Raw genomic sequence first — 18245 nt, forward strand, 5'->3', positions numbered from 1 at the left:
GATATAATTAGATTAATATATATGATATTGTTACTGTTTTCTATTGATTGCCCTTGTCTTTTTTTTTTGATTGCCCTTGTCTTTTGTTTCTATTTTTGTCTTCCACTTTTTTCTGCCTTTTTTGTGTTTAATTGAGCATTTCATATGATTTTACTTTCTCTCCTTTCTTAGCATATAAGCACTTTGTTTTTTTCTGTTTTTGTTTTTTTTTTTTTTTTTACTTTTTTCAGTGGTTGCATAAGAGTCTGCAATATACATTTACAGTCAATCCAAGTCTACTTTCAGATAACTCTATACCATGTCATGGGTAGCATGAGTACCTTATAATAACATAATCAAATTCCTCACTCTTGTCCTTTGTATCATTACTGTCACTCATTTTACAACTATAAAATACACATTACATATTTATATGTATATAGAAATATATGTATATATATAAAATATACATATACACAAGCATACATTTTTGGTATTATTTTGAACAAGCTGTTATCTGTTATGTCAATTAAGAATAAACAAAATATAAAAGTGTTCTGTTTTTTTTTTTACTTTCACTTATTCCTTCTTTGATATTTTTCCTTACTTTATGTGGATCCAAATCTCTGACCTATATTGTTTTTCCTGCCTCTAAAGAACTTCTTTTAACATTTCTTTCAAAGCAGGTCTACTGGCAACAAATTTTTGCATGTGAAAGTCTTTATTTCTACTTCACTTTTGAAGGATAATTTTACAGGCTAAGAATTCTAAGTTGGGGTTTTTTCTTGCAATGCTTGAAGTATTTTACTCCACTCCCATCTTGCTCGCATGGGTTCCAAGGACAAGTTGAATGTAATTCTTATCTTTGTTCCTCTGTACGTAAGGTGCTTTTATCCTCTGGCTTCTTTCAGCCCTTTTTCCTTATCTTTGATTTTCTGTAGTTTGAATATGATACACCTTGGTGTAGTTGTTGGCAGTTATCCTGCTTAGTGTTCTCGGAACTTCCTGGATCCGTTGTTTGACTTCTGACATTAATTTAGGGAAATTCTCAGTCATTGTTGTTTCAAATATTTCTTCTGTTCATTTCTCTCTTCTCCTTCTGGTATTCCCATTATCTGTATGTTACATTTTATGTAGGTGTCCCACAGTCCTCAGATAGTCTGTCCTTTTCAATCTTTGTTCTCTTTGCTTTTCCATTTGGAGGATCCTACTGACATATTTGCTAACTCAGACATTCTGTTCTCAGACGTGTCCAGTCCACTAATGAGCCCATCAAAGGCATTCTTCGTTTACTACAATGCTCTTTTATCTCTGTGTTTGGTTCTTTCTTAGGATTTCTAACTCTCCACTCACATTGCCCATCTGTTCTTGCATACTGTCTACTTTATCCATTAGGGCCTTTAGTATATTAATCAGAGTTGTTTCAAATTCATAGTCTGATCATTCCAGTCTCCCTGCCATGTCTAGTTCTGATGCTTGCTCTATCTCTTCAGTTTGTGTTTTTTGCCTTTGGTATGTCTTGTAATTTTTTCTTGGTAGTTGGATGTAGTGCACCAGGTAAAAGGAACTGTTGTAAATAGACCTTCAGTAATGTTGCGGTGAAGTGTGGGTGGAGGGGAAGTGTTTTATAGCTTATGATTAGGTCTCAGTCTTTTAGTGAGCTTAGGCCTCTGGACTGTGAACTTCACAAGGGTTTCTCAGTGTTTTCTCTCCCCTCTTAGGTGGAACAGGATGACTAGAGTGGACTAGAGTTGGCATTTCCTTTCTCCCACATGAAAGGGTAGAGGGAGCTGGATTTGGGTGCTTCCCTTCCCCCAGGTCCATTAGGCCCTGATAATAACCCAGCAGGTTAGGCTCTGGTTAACTAGTTTCCCCTGAGGGCAGGCCTTATTAAGGAGAACAGATTCTTTATTCCAAAGTAGTTCCTTTCCCTCCCCGACTCCCATGGAGGAATGAGGGGATTTTTCTCCACTATTTACTGTGAGAACCTGGTTAAGCTCCTAGAGGTAAATCTCACAATATTTTGGGGGTGACCCATGACTGGGCCCTCCTGGATTTTTTTAACTCTTAGACTGGTCCACACTAAGCCTCCAGTAATTTTTCAATTACAGCTCAGGTTTTCCTACCCTGACACTGGTCCCCACAGTAGTTTTTGCTTATTAGTCTCTTCTTGGTAAGCCACAGTTGCCTGTCTGTCTTTCCAGTACGGGGGGCAGTGGTTTGCCTGTGTTCTTCCCTGTCTAATGGATTCAAGAAGAGATGTTGATTTTTCAGTCAGTTCAGCTTTTTACTTGTTAGTAGGACAGAATGGTGACTTTCAAGTTCCTTACGTGTGGAACTGGAAATTGGTAACTGAGGCATGTCTTTTTTTGCTCCTTCCTTCTTCCAAGAATGCAGATATGGTGCCTGGAGCATGAGTAGCTAACTGAGACCATGAAACAAAAGCCACAGAGATGATAGTGGAAATATAAAAGACAGAAAGAAGTTTGTTTCCAGTATCATGGGGTGTTCTAGCCCTGCATTTCCTGAATCCAGACTTCTAGAACATGAAAGGAAAATAAACCTTATTTGCTTTTAGCTGCTATTTTTCTTCAGGTTCTACATCACTCAGAACTGAGCCGTATCCTAAATATTAAGTTGATGAGGAAGAAGGTCTATATTTCAAATCTTGGTTTCTAGGAGATGTTGATGGTGTGAACATAATATATAAAGTTATCACAACTAAGGTATGGCTTCAGGAGGAGAAAATAGACATTCTGTGGTAATTTCTGAAGTCCTGGCAGGACTTTGAGGATTTTATTATTACCTATAGGAAAGAAAATTCCTGCTGATACCATGACAGGGTAAGTTGGAAAGACTTCTTTTGAAGCTGTCTTCTAGATGCAGGAACTGAATCACACCTCTCTTTTCATTAAACAAGTTGTAGTAACTTCCTAAGAGACCAGAAAATTAATACAGAATGGAGGAAACTACCTCCCAGTGGAAAGACATTTAATTAGTAGAAGTTTAAAAGTTACTAGCTTTAGTTTTTTAATTTAGAGCTTTTCTGAACTGCCATTACACCATCTTAACAAGAATGTACAGAAAATCAATAAACTGTAAACTTTCAGTGTAGTGTAATATGACTAAACTTGAAAATATTGTGCAATATGGCATTATCGTGAGCTAATCCTACCAGATTTTTTTCTTGTTACTACAATCCCTTTTAATGCATTGTAGTCCTCAGATAATGTACCTTTTATTTTAAAGTTAAGTCATTTCTGTACAGTGGGGAGTGGTCCCTTGAGGAAACTTGATCTCAAGTCCTTTTTTTTTAAAGCAAAATGAATGTCAGGTAAAGTTTCTAGATAACCCCTGAAAATTCAGAACTCATCCACAGTAAATTCTCAGTGTGTAAAATCAAGAATTAGTGAAAGCATAAAACAATAAATAGAATAGGGTTCTTTTCAGATTAACGAACAGTTTACACAATGCTAGTGCAATTCTGAAGTATAGCAATGTGTATATTTCCCATTTCTTTGAAAAAAAAAGCGGTCTGCTCTTAAATTTGGGGGGAAGGGTTCTTTTTATTCTGTGAATTTGGGAGTTGTCAAATTTAACTGGCTTCTAAAATCAGCCTATTCTCCATTTAACTCATGGATGACTCTTGGAATAACTGGACATTCAAATATTCTCATTCCAAACCATTTTCTTCTTGCTTCCCGTATTATCAACACAATCCCCTTCCAAAATATTAAAGTTTTGAATTACTCTATTTAAAATGCTCAACTTTTTTTTTGCAAATTAGCCAAGCTGCTAGTAGTCCAGTGTATCTCGTTTGTGCCAGGCTACTCCACATTATGTCCCTGGATATGAGGTGGGGCACAGAAGCCAGGGTTCCCTAGACTCACCTACTAGGATGAGTCAGGAACTAAATTAGCTGTTCCTCATTTTGGAACTGGCAGCAGAGAAGCCAGGAGGGTAAAATACATAATGCATGGTGGACAGTTGCCTCAGGACATGGTCATCATTGGTGTCTTTTAAGTCAGGCAAGCAGAAACATATGGAAGCTGAGTTATAGCAGAGAAAACCAGAAGAGTAAGTGTGCATAATACAAAGTGTGCACTTATTTCGAATCATGATCATTGCTGGAAGCATTCAGGTTTCTGGTTCATGTGTTTGAGGGCTGGGGTAGTTTTCCAGGGCCTGAAAAGTAGACTGGAAAGAACAAAATTGCCAAGGCATAGGAGATAGGAGTTCTTAGGCAGGCTCTCAGACTGATACTCTGTAACAAGGACAAGGACAGATCCTCATTCGAACTCAAGTGGTTCAAGTTGAAGAATTCTGCTCCTGAAACCCCAACATCACAATTGAGTTTAACTTCGGCTGGGAAGCAGTGAAGGACCTATATGGAAACTGAATCATGAGACATAGAAATAAATATAGGTATTAGTGGATTTAAAAACAAGAAAAAGAAGGGAAAAGTAGAAAGGAGAAGAGAAGGAAGAGGACAGATTTGGAGGAGAGAAACAGAAACAGAAGGAGAAATGTTTAATAATCCTTAATTCTGTGCAAGGAACAGTTGTTGGCATTTTACCTGTATTCACTCGTTGAATCCTTACAGCCCCATTCTAGTGGATTGAGTGGTGGCCCCCCAAAAGATATATCATGTCCTAATCCCCAGAACCTGTGAACATTACCCTATTTGGAAAAACGGTCTTTGCAGATGAAATTAAGGATCCTGAGATGAGATCATCCTGGATTGTCCAGTGGTCCCTCAATCCAATGACAAATGTCCTTTTTAGAGACATACAGAGGAGGCATTGTAACAATGGAAGCAGACTGGAGTGATGCAGCCACCAACCAAGGAATGCCAGTAACCCCCAGAAGCTGCAAGTGTCAAGGAACAGAATTTCCCTTAGAGTGTGGAGGAAGCGTCTCTTCTGACATCTGAATTTTGGACTTCTGGCTTTCAGAACTGTGAGAAATTAAATTTCTGTTGTTTGAAGTCACCACGTTTGTGGTGATTTCTCATGGCAGCCATAGGAAACTAATACACCCATGAAGTAGGTGCCATGATTATTCACATTCTACAGATGAGTAAGCTAAGCCTCAGAAAGGCTGAGAGAGAGCCCCAAGGGGTTGCCTTGTTATTGGTGGCAGGGCAAGGATTGGAATCCAAACCATCTGGCTTCATAGCCCACACCTTCACCCCTACACATCATCATCGATTCAATTACTCAGTATATGATTATAATATATCAGGAGGCTGGAGCTGCTCTCCGGAAAGCTCAGAAAATAGTGCAGGCTAGAACTTGTGACTTATCAGTGACTTTAGCTGTGGTGTACTAGGGTGATAGGAGATGAGGAAATGCTGTAGGAGTGCACACGACCGCTCCAATAATTAAACATCTGTTAGAAGCTCTTATATTATCCTGTCTGGCTAACATACTCCACAAAGATGACGCCAGTAAGCATGATTTTAGGAATGTAAATATAAAGCCAGAAAATGATTTTAAAAATATGAATCTATTAGAAAGTTTTCTAAATACCATAAAAATAATGTAGTTATAGAGATTTATCATTTCCTTTGTCAAAAATACAGCATGTCTGAACATTACTGAATCAACTCAGGAAGGGATGAAAATAATCTATGTTATTTCATTTCCAAAATAGAAGTCAAGATTAGAAATAAGATGTTTCAGTAAAACTTGGGCTTGGGTTTATGAGGCATTGAGAACACAAACTTCAACTGTGTATCCAGCATTCAGGAGTCATGAACTGAAGTACAGAGTGAAGTCATGAAATTCACATGTAACTTAGTTCTTGTCAGGGGGTTACCCGGACCCTTGAGATTTTTATTCTTCCTCTAATTTCTTCTCCAACAGGTCCTGGGCCACCTAACTTAACTCCTAATCTCTTGAAATTCTTACATGCGAGCTGGGGAGTGACAGTGGTTCCTGGTAAATACTTAACAACCAGGCTTTCCACAAAAATGTCTGATTTATAGCATTTGTCAGTGTCCATGGTGTAAGTACTCCCACCATGGACAGTTTCAAGCTACCAAAATGCCGTTACTGGATCTGGAGTAGGAAAGGGATACACAATCACACACCACTATGTTGTATTTCCATCATCCAGATACAGTAGACATAAATCATTTCAAGCACAGAGATAATATTAAAAGGTAATAAAATCATTCAGAAATGATGGTTTCAATAGTTATGACTTCTGTTTTAAATATAATTTTTTTAACCTTGCTTATGTAATTTAAATTTTAATAGTGCCTGTGTTTAATAAGAAGCTCAAAAAATTCCTGAAAATTTAGCAATTGACTCTCATGCCCAATAAAAGGTGGCTCCAGAGCCTATTACTAAACTCAGGCTTGGCTGCTCGTCACTCAGGAATCAATACTGAGAGACAAGCGTTGGGTAAAAGGAAAGATAGCTTTATTGACGAAACTGGCAATGCTGGGGATAATAAGGTGGACTCATCAGGGGGCAAGAACTTTTAAAGGGGAATTTCAGGGGTGCATGAAATTGGTCATGTAGTGGTGTGAAGCGTCATCTTGATTGTTTTAAGGACAGTTAGTCTTCAGTTCCAGGGTTGGTTTGTTTCCACTTCCTTGAAGCCAGTTTTTGGAATTGTGCAAGAGAGAGCAGTTTATGTCATGGCTACAGTCTGGTCATCATGTAGTTAACTTCTTCCACCTGGTGGGGTTTTCAGTATCTATAAGACAGCTCACAGGATATGGCTCAGAATATTAATTATAGCCTTTGTGGAAGAACTAAATGTCCTTGACTCCGTTTAATGGCTAAACTATTATTATTTTGTCTTGCTTGACTGTTTTTCTTTGCTTCTGCATTTTCTCACTACTCTGATTAAAATTATTCTTTGGAACTTAGGGAAGGCCTAAAGTTTCTCTACAAACAAGAGGCAGGTGGAGGACATGGGGGGTTCTGTCCCAGGAAGACCCCATAGGGTCTTTCTCAGTTACACACCCACTGGGGGTAGGATGTGTTTCCTGATCATCTCTGCCTTTTAATTTTTACTTCTGCCCGGTTACTTAAGATTTCGGATTCATTTACCGCCCCACGCCTGCTGTCCTTTTGTAACCTCACTCAATGTCCATTCTGAACATAACTTTAATTCTTTCTTCTCTAAAATATGATTGATGCAGTGCTTTGTAATAGGTGTTTATGGATATTTTGGAATGATGGGGCTTTTTTATGCTAAAATACTTTACACAACTAAAAATTGAATATTAGACTATCTTTATTCTTAAAAGTTATGTGGTTACCCTGACCCTTGGAATTTTTCTGTACCTACCTCCACAGACTTTGACTTTCTTCCTCATTCACAGGCCACTTCCCTCTTTCTTCTTCTGTTTATTCCAACAATAGGAAAAAATCCTATTAATTTGTTGTACAAAGTATATTTATTTGCACTCTTCACCCAGTCACCTTTGAAATCATGCCCCACAAGCCTCAGCATTTCATATCTAAAGTAGCTGATCAAGGTATTTTTTAACCTATAAATGGTTCTCAATCTGAGAGGAATTCTAGAACTATTTGGTGAATTATTATTGCCACATCAACCAGCAAGGATAAGGACAACTTCATTATCAGAAATTATGACTAGAAAGTGTGTTAGAAACCTTGATGGATGCAAGGTTTTAAGATATTCAGAGTTATCAGATGCCAGAGCAAATCAGAAGAAGGAAGGCATGGCAGGAGGAGGTTAAATTCATGTAAGCATTGGCATCCAGGAGTCCACGGGGTGACCTCAAAATGTAGACAAGTTTCTCACTTAGGAAAGCACTTATAATATGCCTTCTGTTAAAACAGAAATCATCACAAAACAAAGGCAACCCAAGCCATCAGATAACCAAAAACAAGACCCTAGAAAAAGAGAAATCTGTAGCTTTTGAAAACAGAAATATAATTTGTCTCTACCCATTCTTTACACAATTCTAGAAGCCAAGGAAATGTTATTGTTATCTTCATTTTACTTGTACTGCTCAATACACATTGTTATTTAATAACACTGGCCTTTAATTTATAGATAGAGCAGTTAAATCATACATACAGACCAGCTGTGGATGCTGCAAAGCTGCTGTCTTGTCCACCTTTGGTGATACATTGAAGTGTCAGTGATGTGAATGGCAACCCCAGGCGTGCTGCCATTCATCATATTAAAACATTATAAAACCAAAGATTAGCAACATATGTCATTTCTATTGCCTTTACTATTATGTATAACTATGTCTCTGTGACATAAATGATAACAATACCTCTGATGTCAGAGAGCATAAGAAACTTAGAACAATTCTGTACTATATTAAAGTAGGCCATCGCTTACATTTCAACCCAAATTCCTGTTTTTCCATATCATAATTTCAACCATGCTTATCTTATGTCATTGAGATAGCACGAATTTTATATAAAAATAAATTAGTAGTCCTTAAGATGGGTGTGCACGTTTCTGTAATCACAAAGACTATTACAGAATATAAGCATACTTCCTGACTTCTGTGAAAATAATCCTGTCTTATTGTATTTCATATAATAGAAGAGCACAGTATATTAGACATGGCATAATAGGCATATTTGTTTGAAATCCATTTCAGGTAATATTCCTATTTTACCAAGCTTGGATGGATATCAAAATCGCTACAGTGTAGTCAAACATCATCAAAATAAAAGTTTATTTCTAATGCGTACACAGGGGAGACTCTATTGAGTCTTTTCTTATATGTTTATATAAAGCAGATGTTTAATGCACATTCTTTTTAACACCTCTCCACCTCTCTTTGGCTCTTTATGCCAAGAGGAGCATATTGTGGACTTACAAACTATGTGTCCTAGGAGTAAAAATATACTTGTGCCTGTGTGGATCTAATTTTCTCTACTTGTAGTTGAATGTGGTATGAGAGAGTCTTGAGGAAGTTTAATATTATCTAAAATGTACTCTTGGTAATTGTTCTTTTATAATGTGCCCATTATTTGAATTTGTTCTTATAAAGCAGGGTTTTCATTTTTGACCCTAGGTTGTGAGTTTTTGAGGGCAGGAATACATCCTATTTCCCTTTGTATCCAAACAAATCTAGACATTTAATAGATATTCATTAATGTTTGTTGAGTGAGCAGGATTGCAGTGAGTCTGAACTTGAGCCTCAATGCTAAAGCTATTTAGTAGAAAACTGAAAAATCTGATAGACGTACAAGGTCAAAGTCAAAGAACTTTGGAGGAAGGAAAGAAAAGAGGGAGGGAGAGAAGGATGGAGGAAAGAGAAGAGAGATAAAGAAAATAAATATGTTTATTTTCTTCCTATTAAATGACAGTTTGGAAAAAACTCGAAATGTAAAGAATTTTTTATATCTCATAGTGAGAACACATACAAGTTTATACATAGAATAATGTAGGAAAAGAGAATCTTCAGCTTGTTCTCTGCTTACTGACCACAGATTTGTAAATACGTTAATTAAACAGAATTTTCATTGCATCATATGACATATGTCACCTCTTTAGAAGTCTGATACTGTTGATTTTCCCTCTGACACAATGCCTGCAGTTTAGATCGCTAAAATAAAATTCAATGGCACTTAAAGAATCAAGTCTAAATAAATTATCATGCATTCTCAACAACATGGATAATTAAGCATAGGAGTTTTAAATTCCCAAATATATTGCACACCTTAAAGATATAAAACACGTTTGCTTACATTTAATCGCACAGTGCTGATTTTTTTTAATTGCAGTTATTGATTATGAGGTAGATTCAGTAATAAATGATAGACTGTCAGTCTCTTGAGACTTCAATTAAATATCTTTTCATGCATATTGTTTAATTCATTCAATAAACGTATATTGAAGTGCAAGTTCCAGGCAATGAGCTCAGCATAAGAGTTACAGAGATGTATGATGTGGTTCCTGCCTTGGAGGACCCTGCAGTCTAATGAGGAAAACAAAGAAGCAAAAGACAGAGCTCACAGCCTGAAGGAGTCAGGGAACATTTCTTGGGAAGAGATGATGTTGGAATGACCACGTGTGTGTGTGGAGGGGAGCAGTAGTGGTTAAAGCCCAGTGGGTAAGCTATCATGAAGGATTTTGCACATTATGCTGTGAAGTTATAACCATTGGTCATGTTTCAGGAGGGAATTACTTTTTCACATTCGCTCTTTAAAAAGAGGACCGTGGTGCTATTATAGAGTATGGATTTGAGGTGAGCAAAAACAGAGTCAGGTTAGGAAACCATTGTATCATCTGAGTGAAAATCATGGAGCTCTGAATCAAATCAGTAACAGCAGGCACAGAAAGAAGAGGAGGTATATGGCAGCCATGGAGGTGCCACTTGTGTTTGCCTTTAAGAGAGAACTTGATTGCACATCAGCTGTAAGATGTGCAATTAGCCAACTTCCTCTAGTTGCAGTGTCTCTGAGATCTGCTGCAGGATTTGAATGGAGACCATCCTGAGTAGCCCCAGCCAGTGACCAGCATGGCCACAGCACTAGGATTTGGCCATTTCTGCCCATCATGAGACTCTTCTAATGGTCAGTCCCTAGTGCTGAGTTCCCTGCTGGGTTGACTTTAATTTTGTAAGATCTGCCATGTTGTCTGAAACTTCCTGCCCAATCCTGTTTCCCCTGCCCTTTCCTTTTGTGATGTCCGATCTGCAGCACGATCCAATGGCTCTTCCCGTCCAATTCTGCTTCCTTCCCTCTTTATCTTTCCTAGGTGTTGCCCCTGAATAAACTGCTTACACTCAGGTCTCCAGCTCAGCATCTACTTCTAGAAAAATGCAGTTGCCACGGGGTATTTGAGAAATAACTAGAAGATAGAATTGACAGGAACTTTCATTGATTGGTCATAAAATAAGTCAGAAGGATGATTCAAAGACAAACTCAGGATCTTTGCTTGAATGGCACTTTAGTTCACTGAAACATGGTTACAGGAAGATAAGCAGGTCTGGATGTGGTAGGGTTTAGAGATGGTGAAATTGAGATTGCTTTGGGACATGCAATAGTTTGGCCACATAAGTAATTATATAAGCTTAGAGCTCAGAAAAGAGCTCCTAAGTCTGTCTGTCTGCATTAAGGATGCATATCTTGTAGTCATAGGATTTTGTTTGCCAACACTGATTGATTAATGAAGATACAACTCTAGAATGCAGTAGTTGTACAATTCTACCATTAATTTGAGTAGTTGTGATGAAAATTTGTAATTGTATCACACATACACACACAGAGAAATATGTGACTTCTACAAAAGAGAGAATTATGTAGTAGTTAGCACACAGGATTTTCTACTCATTGATTGTATGAATTAGGGTTAATATTTTCATGACTCTTTTTAATTGTAAAATAGGATCAAAATAGTACCAACTTCATAACTAAGAAGATTGAATGAGAAAACAGATGATAAGCCCTTAAAATAGCTTGTCTAAGCTCCCATAGTGCTAGCATGGTAATTTATATAGTTCACATGTAATATACACTTGTTAAGACAGTTAATGAGGTATGAGTGAAAAGAAAGATAAGTATTTCTGAATTCTGTGGACACAATACCCTAAATAACAAGAACTGACTTGTTAAAGTCAAAGTCTTACCCGGTTCATTTCCAAGCCAGTCTCTGCCATATCCTCTTCTGGTTTTCTAGAATTCATAGCAAGAAATGGTTCAAGGTGCTAAATCTCCCCACCTCTGCCTAAAAACGTTATTGTCAGAGAACCCATCTGCGCCCTCCCAAACAAACACCTTAGAAATGTTAAGGTCATGCACTCCATCAGTAATCTTAGGCTTCAAAGGAAATAAAAAGTTATACTTTTCAAAAAGATTAGTGGTGACATTCTTATAGAAATAATGAGTGAGTCACTATCAGCTCAAACACCATTTTTACCTATAAGTTTTTATTTCTGTCTCAGTTAATTAACTAAACTGTACCTATGAGTATTTTTGCAAATCACCACCAATTATAAGGTCTTAATTTTCCTTCTTGGTCCTGTATTAGGGATCATAATTTGAATGCCAAGAAGGCTTGTGCATTTGCCTCTTTGTCCCTCTCTTAAAAATCCAGTCTAATCACTGATGCTATCAAGATTATATCTGTGTTTTTAAATTTAGATATAATTGACATATAACATTATATTAGTTTTGGGTGTACAGTATAATGATTCAATATATGTATATATTGTCAATCCATCACCACACATAGTTACAATTTTTTCCTTCTAATAAGAACTTTTAAGATTTACTCTCTCAGCAACTTTCATTATGCAGTAGAGTATTATTAACTATAGTCACCATCCTGTACATTACATCCCCAGAACTTATTTATCTTATGAGTGGAAGTTTGGACCTTTTGATTACCTGCACCCAGCTCTGATAACCACCAATCTTTTCTTCATGTCCATGAGTTCATATTTTGTTTTTTAGATTCCGTATTTAAGTGAGACCACATGGTATTTGTCTTTATCTGTTTGACATTTCTCTTAGCATAGTACCGTCAAGTTCTGTCCATGTTGTAAATGCCAGGATTTTTTATGGCTGAATAATATTTCATTATAGATAGACAGACAGATAACACTTTCTTTATTCATCCATCAATAGACACTTAGGTTACTTCCATATCTTGGCTATTGTAAATAATGCTACAATGAATATGGGGGAGGAAGTATCTTTTTAAGTTATTGTTTTCGTTTCCTTTGGATAAGTATCCAGAAGTAGAATTGCTGGATCATATGGTGCTTCTGTTTTAATTTTTTTAGGAACCTCCATATCGTTTTCCATAGTGGCTACACAAATTTATATTCCTACCAACAGTGCACAAGGGCTCCCTTTTCTCCATATCCCCCTCAACACTTGTCATTAGTTGTCTTTTTGATAATAACCATTCTGACAGATGTGACAGCTTATTGTGATTTTGATATGCATTTTCCTGAAGATTAGTGATATTGAGCACTTTTTCATGTACCTGTTCGCCATCTGTATGTCTTCTTTGTAAATATGTCTATTCAGATCCTCTGCCCATTTTTTTTTTAACATCTTTATTGGAGTATAATTGCTTTACAGTGGTGTGTTAGTTCCTGCTTTAATAACAAAGTGCATCAGTTATACATATACATATGTTCCCATATCTCTTCCCTCTCCTCTGCCCATTTTTAAATTGGATTGTTGGCTTTTTTGCTGCTGAGTTGTATGAGTCCTTTATATATTTTGGATATTAATCCCTTATCAAATAGATGATTTGCAAATATCTTCTCCCATTTGGTAGGTTGATTTTTCATTTTGTTGATGGTTTCCTTTGCTGTATAGAAGCTTTTTAGTTTGGTGTAGTCACATTTATTTACTTTTCCTTTTGTTGTCTTTGCTTTTGGTGTCAAGTCCAAAATATCATTGCTATTCTGATGTCAAGGTGGTCACTGCCTTGGTTTTCTCCAAGGATTTTTATGGTTTCAGGTCTTATATTCAAGTTTTTAATCCATACTGAATTAACTTTTGTTAATTAGTGTAAAATAGTGGTTCAGTTTTCCCAAAACAATGTGTTGAGGAGACTTGTCCTTTCCCCATGGTATATTCTTGGTTTCTTTGTCATAAATTAATTGACCATAAATGCTTGGGTTTATTTCTGGGCTCTCTATTCTGTTCCATTGATCTAAGTCTCTGTCTTCATGCCAATACCATATTGTTTTGATAACTATAGCTTGGTAATATAGTTTGAATTCAGGAAACTTTATGCCTCCAGCTTTGTTCTTCTTTCTCAAAATTGCTTTAACTCTTTGGGGTTTTTTGTGGTTCCATACAAATATTAGGATTGCTTGTTCTGTTTCTGTGAAAAATATTGTTGGTATTTTGATGGGAATTGCATTGAATCTGCACATTGCTTTGGGTAGTTTGGACACTTTAACAATATTGATTCTTCCAGTCCATGAGCATGAAATATTTTTTCATTTACTTGAGTCTTTAATCAATTTCTTTAATTAATGTTTTATAGTTTCAGTGTACAGATCTTTTACTTCTTTGGTTAAATTTATTCCTAGATATTTTATTATTTTGATGCAGTTGTAAATGGGATAGTTTTCTTAATTTCTCTTTCTAATAGTTTGTTATTAGTGTATAGTACTACAATCGATTTTTGTTTATCTTGTATCCTGAAACTTTACTGAATTATTAGTCTAACATTTTTTTTAAATTTATTTATTTTGTTTATTTTTGGTCTGCGTTGCTGTGCACAGGCTTTTTCTCTAGTTGCAGCAAGTGGGGCCTACTCTTCATTGTGGGGTGTGGGCTTCTCACTGCAGTGGCTTCTCGTTGCAGAGCACGGACTCTAGGCATTCAGGCTTCAGTAGTTGTGGCACGTGGACTCAGTAGTTGTGGCTCGCAGGCTCTAGAGTGCAGGCTCAGTAGTTGTGGCACACAGGCTTAGTTGCTCCATGGCATATGGGATCTTCCCGGGCCAGGGCTCAAACCCATGTCCGCTGCATTGACAGGCAGATTCTTAACCACTGTGCCGCCAGGGAAGCCCTAGTCTAACATTTTCTGGTAGAGCCTTTAGATTTTATATACATAATAGCATGTCATCTGCCAGTAAAGACAGTTTTACTTCTTTCTTCCCAATTTGGATGTCTTTTATTTCTTTTTCTTGCCTGATTGCTTTGGCTAGGACTTCCAATACTGAATAAAAGTGGCAAGAGTGGGCACCTTTAACCTGTTACTGATCTTAGAGGAAAAGCTTTCAGCTTTCACTATTGAATATGATGTTAGCTATGGGCTTGTCATATATGGCCTTTACTATGTTGAGGCATGTTCCCTCTATACCCTCTATATCCTCTTTATTGAGAGTTTTTTTTTTATCATAAATGACTATTGTAAGATCGTGTTTTCTAAACCCTTTGTTAGAACACATGACCTGATAACAGTATTTTGTTCCATTTAAAATGCCTATTGATAGTCTAGAAAAAGCAGTGAGTATGCTAACATATTGGAGTTTTGTGACATTCCAATTTTTAATAAATTAGTAAAATAGGATATTTGAATTGAAGCCTATTCCAGTAATTCTAGAGTAAATGGTTGTCCAAAGTATGGGGTCAATTCACTATCAATGATCCTACAATATTAAATCATTTTATGTAAATGAACTTAGAGCCTGAGTAAAAAATATTCATGTTGTCAGAGCCCAGTGAATAATATATAAAGACACTAGTAGCAGAAAATTAGGGTTTTAATGTTGTTCATGTTGCATATTCTCTTCAAGGTAGCCCAAGTTTATTCATATTCCAATGCTGGCTGATTATTTTTTTAGTGTATATATAATTTAGACTGTAACTTAGCATTAACCTCTGCATTGCTTTGTTTCAGACAGTAGGAGCATTAGAAGTTCAAATGCAAAGTTATTATATATTCTGAATGAAATACTATATCTGTTTAGCAATTCAGTTTATAGGATATTAACTACAAGTATATTCTGTGTTAGAGTGTTTCCCTCTAGCATTCAGAGGCATTAAGTTCATTCTATATGTAATTTCAGATCAGTGCAGCTGCTTAATTAGCAACTAGTTGAACTAGTAGAATTGCAAAGCAATTCCATTTTGATAGTTTTAACAACTATAATAATATTTCCTACATGATTGGCTCATAGAAATGACAACTGATAGTATCTGGCTCAACTTTCCACCCAATGCAAAAATTCATTGGCAGTTGGCCATTCAGCTTTCACCTAACCTCAGTGATGGGGACTTCACTATCTGATGAGGTCGTAGATTTTATGGTTTGACAGCTCCATGTTCTGGACAGTCCTGCAGCATTTAAATATTCACAGTTTGGCAAATTTCTTGGCCATTAACTCTTATGGCAGAGATAAAATAATTGATAGTATTAAAATGACAATGATTTATATTAACTTAATTCCCTTTACATGTAGAGTGAATTTTATAAGAGAGAACATAAGCTGTATAAACAAAGGTTACCCTGTTTGTCTCATTCAGAAGGAAAAGGCCCCGGTAATTGCCCCAAATATTAAAACCAACAGGCACTGCCTTCTCTACCCTATTTCAGTGTCCTGTGCTTAAATCTCAGTACTTCCAGCCTTTAGCTCCTTGCCTCACCCCAAAATCTGTGTCCCCAGTTTGGTGACATAACCTCTTTTGGATTGTTCTTATTTCAGGATTTGAATTTACCATTCTCGACATTATAATATATTCTGGTTTTAATCGACCCAGCTCCTGGTTCTGCATGAGAGACTTAGGCGTTTTTCTGACCACCCTTGTAGGTAGCCTATTAATGACTTTACAAACAGAGAAAAAAATTCAAGAAATATCCAGCAAGCATATTGAAGGCAACAAAGGAAAAGGATAGAAAGGGTACATCAGCTGACAAGTACCATGGATTATGCGTGGTGAGAGAGAGCCAATCTCACTGTTTTCATTTAAATTTGCCTCTTTTCTCTTTAAATGAGCCAATTTTAGATTGGAATTATGTAAAAGAAAGAAGTGGAAGGTGATATGTGTTTCTCATGGTAATTTGATGCCCTTAATCTTTCTTAGCTGGAACTTCAGTCTCAGAAATAAAGATCAAGCACACAGCACCTTCCAACAAGTCCCACTGAGGCATGGGTGGCCCTGGAGCAGGTGGATGTCTCAGGATATCATTATCTGGCTGTAAGTACTTGAAGAAGAATGTCTGTGGCAGAGATCTAAGGAGCTCACAAAATTCAAAGCAAAGTGTTTGGATCTCTATTTGAAAAATTTTGACAAATGCTGCAAGGTGCAGAGGCAAGAATTACAAAGATCCCATTTCTCAGCTCCCCTTGCTCCCCTGCAGAGCTCTCATTGATTTCAAAGACACGTCAGGCTTGGATCAGCTCTGTGGGGCCTGGACCCAGGCGAGGAATGGGCCAGAGATAGGAAGAAAGAAAGGCTGAACAGGGGAAAAGGAAAGTTCTGTGGATGAATTTTAGTACAAAAGAGTACCCCCTTCTTCTGACCCACATGAATGCTCATACAGGTGATATAAGCATCCATCATGTATTTATAAAACATGTTTCTAACAGAAACTATATCATATACAAATTCAGGTACACATGATTATGTAACACATACAGAATAGATAAGATACATATGTTCTTTATTCAGAAAAAAGTTAACCTGAGAGAAACTTGGATAGGGGCAGTAAGGTTACTAGAGAATGCCACCATAAATCCTCGTTCGGTTTTTTTCCTTCTTACCAATTAATCATTGATTACTGTTTTTCATCAGAGAGACCATAGCGAGAGATACTATTTTATTCAAGTCAATTTAGAGCCTGGGTAATGAAAGCTCAGAAAGAGGGAGATTCCTCTGGGAAAAATGTATTCATATGAAGACTTTGGAAAATAGGTATATCTTTATTTCTTCTGTAGGTCTTAAGTTTTGAGTTTTTTACTTTTAGGTTTTTTATCCATGTGGTATTTATTCTTATATATGCTGTGGCATGGGAATCTATTTTTAAGTATTTTTATATAGGTGACCTTTTATCCCAAATCATTTATGAAATAATTTCCTTTTCCCAGTAATGCACAGTAGTACCTATATCATATTCAATTACCATATGAGCTTGGGTCCATTTGTCCACCAAGTGTCATTTGTCTGTTTGTCCACTCCTATGCAAATACCAAACTATCTTAATTTTTATAGCATTAAAATAAATGTTGATACATGGTAGTAAAACTCTCTCTCTCTCTCTCTCTCTCTCTCACACACACACACACACACACACACACACACACACACACACACACACACCCCCCCCCCCCCCCCCCCGTCTCTTCTTCAAAATTGGCTGGTATTTTGTCAAGTAAATTTAGGATCAGATGGTTGAATTCTACTAAAACTCTTTAAGGATTTTACCTTAGATTACATTTAAATTATAGAATAATTTGGAATGAGTTTACATCTACACACTATTTAGTTTTCCTACCTATTAATATAAAATCAGAGAGACTTTTCATAGGTTCCAAACAGCACATCTCCTCTGCTAGCGATGTCTGCATCAGTGCACTCTTTGTGCTACTGTCGATAAGCAATCCATGTTTCCATCTAAAGCCAATCCTGCTGTTTTTTCACTCTCTTTTGCTTCATCAAACACATCTCTAGTAATTCTGTCCTTTTCTCTTACATCTCTACCAGATTATTCCCTCCAGTGTACAAATATGATGCTATTTCTGGCATCTTAAAAAGTACCTTCTCTTGACCTCATTTCTCCCTCTGCCTACCCATTTTCCCTATGCCACAAAATTATTCAAAAGCATTTTTA

General features: G+C 36.7%; 1 protein-coding gene across 8 annotated transcripts in view; it reads left to right on the top strand.

Moving 5' to 3' along the window:
• Positions 1–18245, top strand: part of CELF2 (CUGBP Elav-like family member 2) — a 1226917-nt gene that overhangs the window by 320780 nt on the left and 887892 nt on the right. For all 8 annotated transcript variants that reach the window (XM_079914891.1, XM_079914887.1, XM_079914888.1 and 5 more), the window contains one exon: positions 16499–16612. The gene's annotated coding sequence lies outside the window, so the exon portion shown is untranslated. The remainder of the gene's footprint in view (positions 1–16498; positions 16613–18245) is intronic.

This window comes from Stenella coeruleoalba (assembly GCF_951394435.1).
Source record: "Stenella coeruleoalba genome assembly, chromosome: 2".
NCBI lineage: Eukaryota > Metazoa > Chordata > Mammalia > Artiodactyla > Delphinidae > Stenella > Stenella coeruleoalba.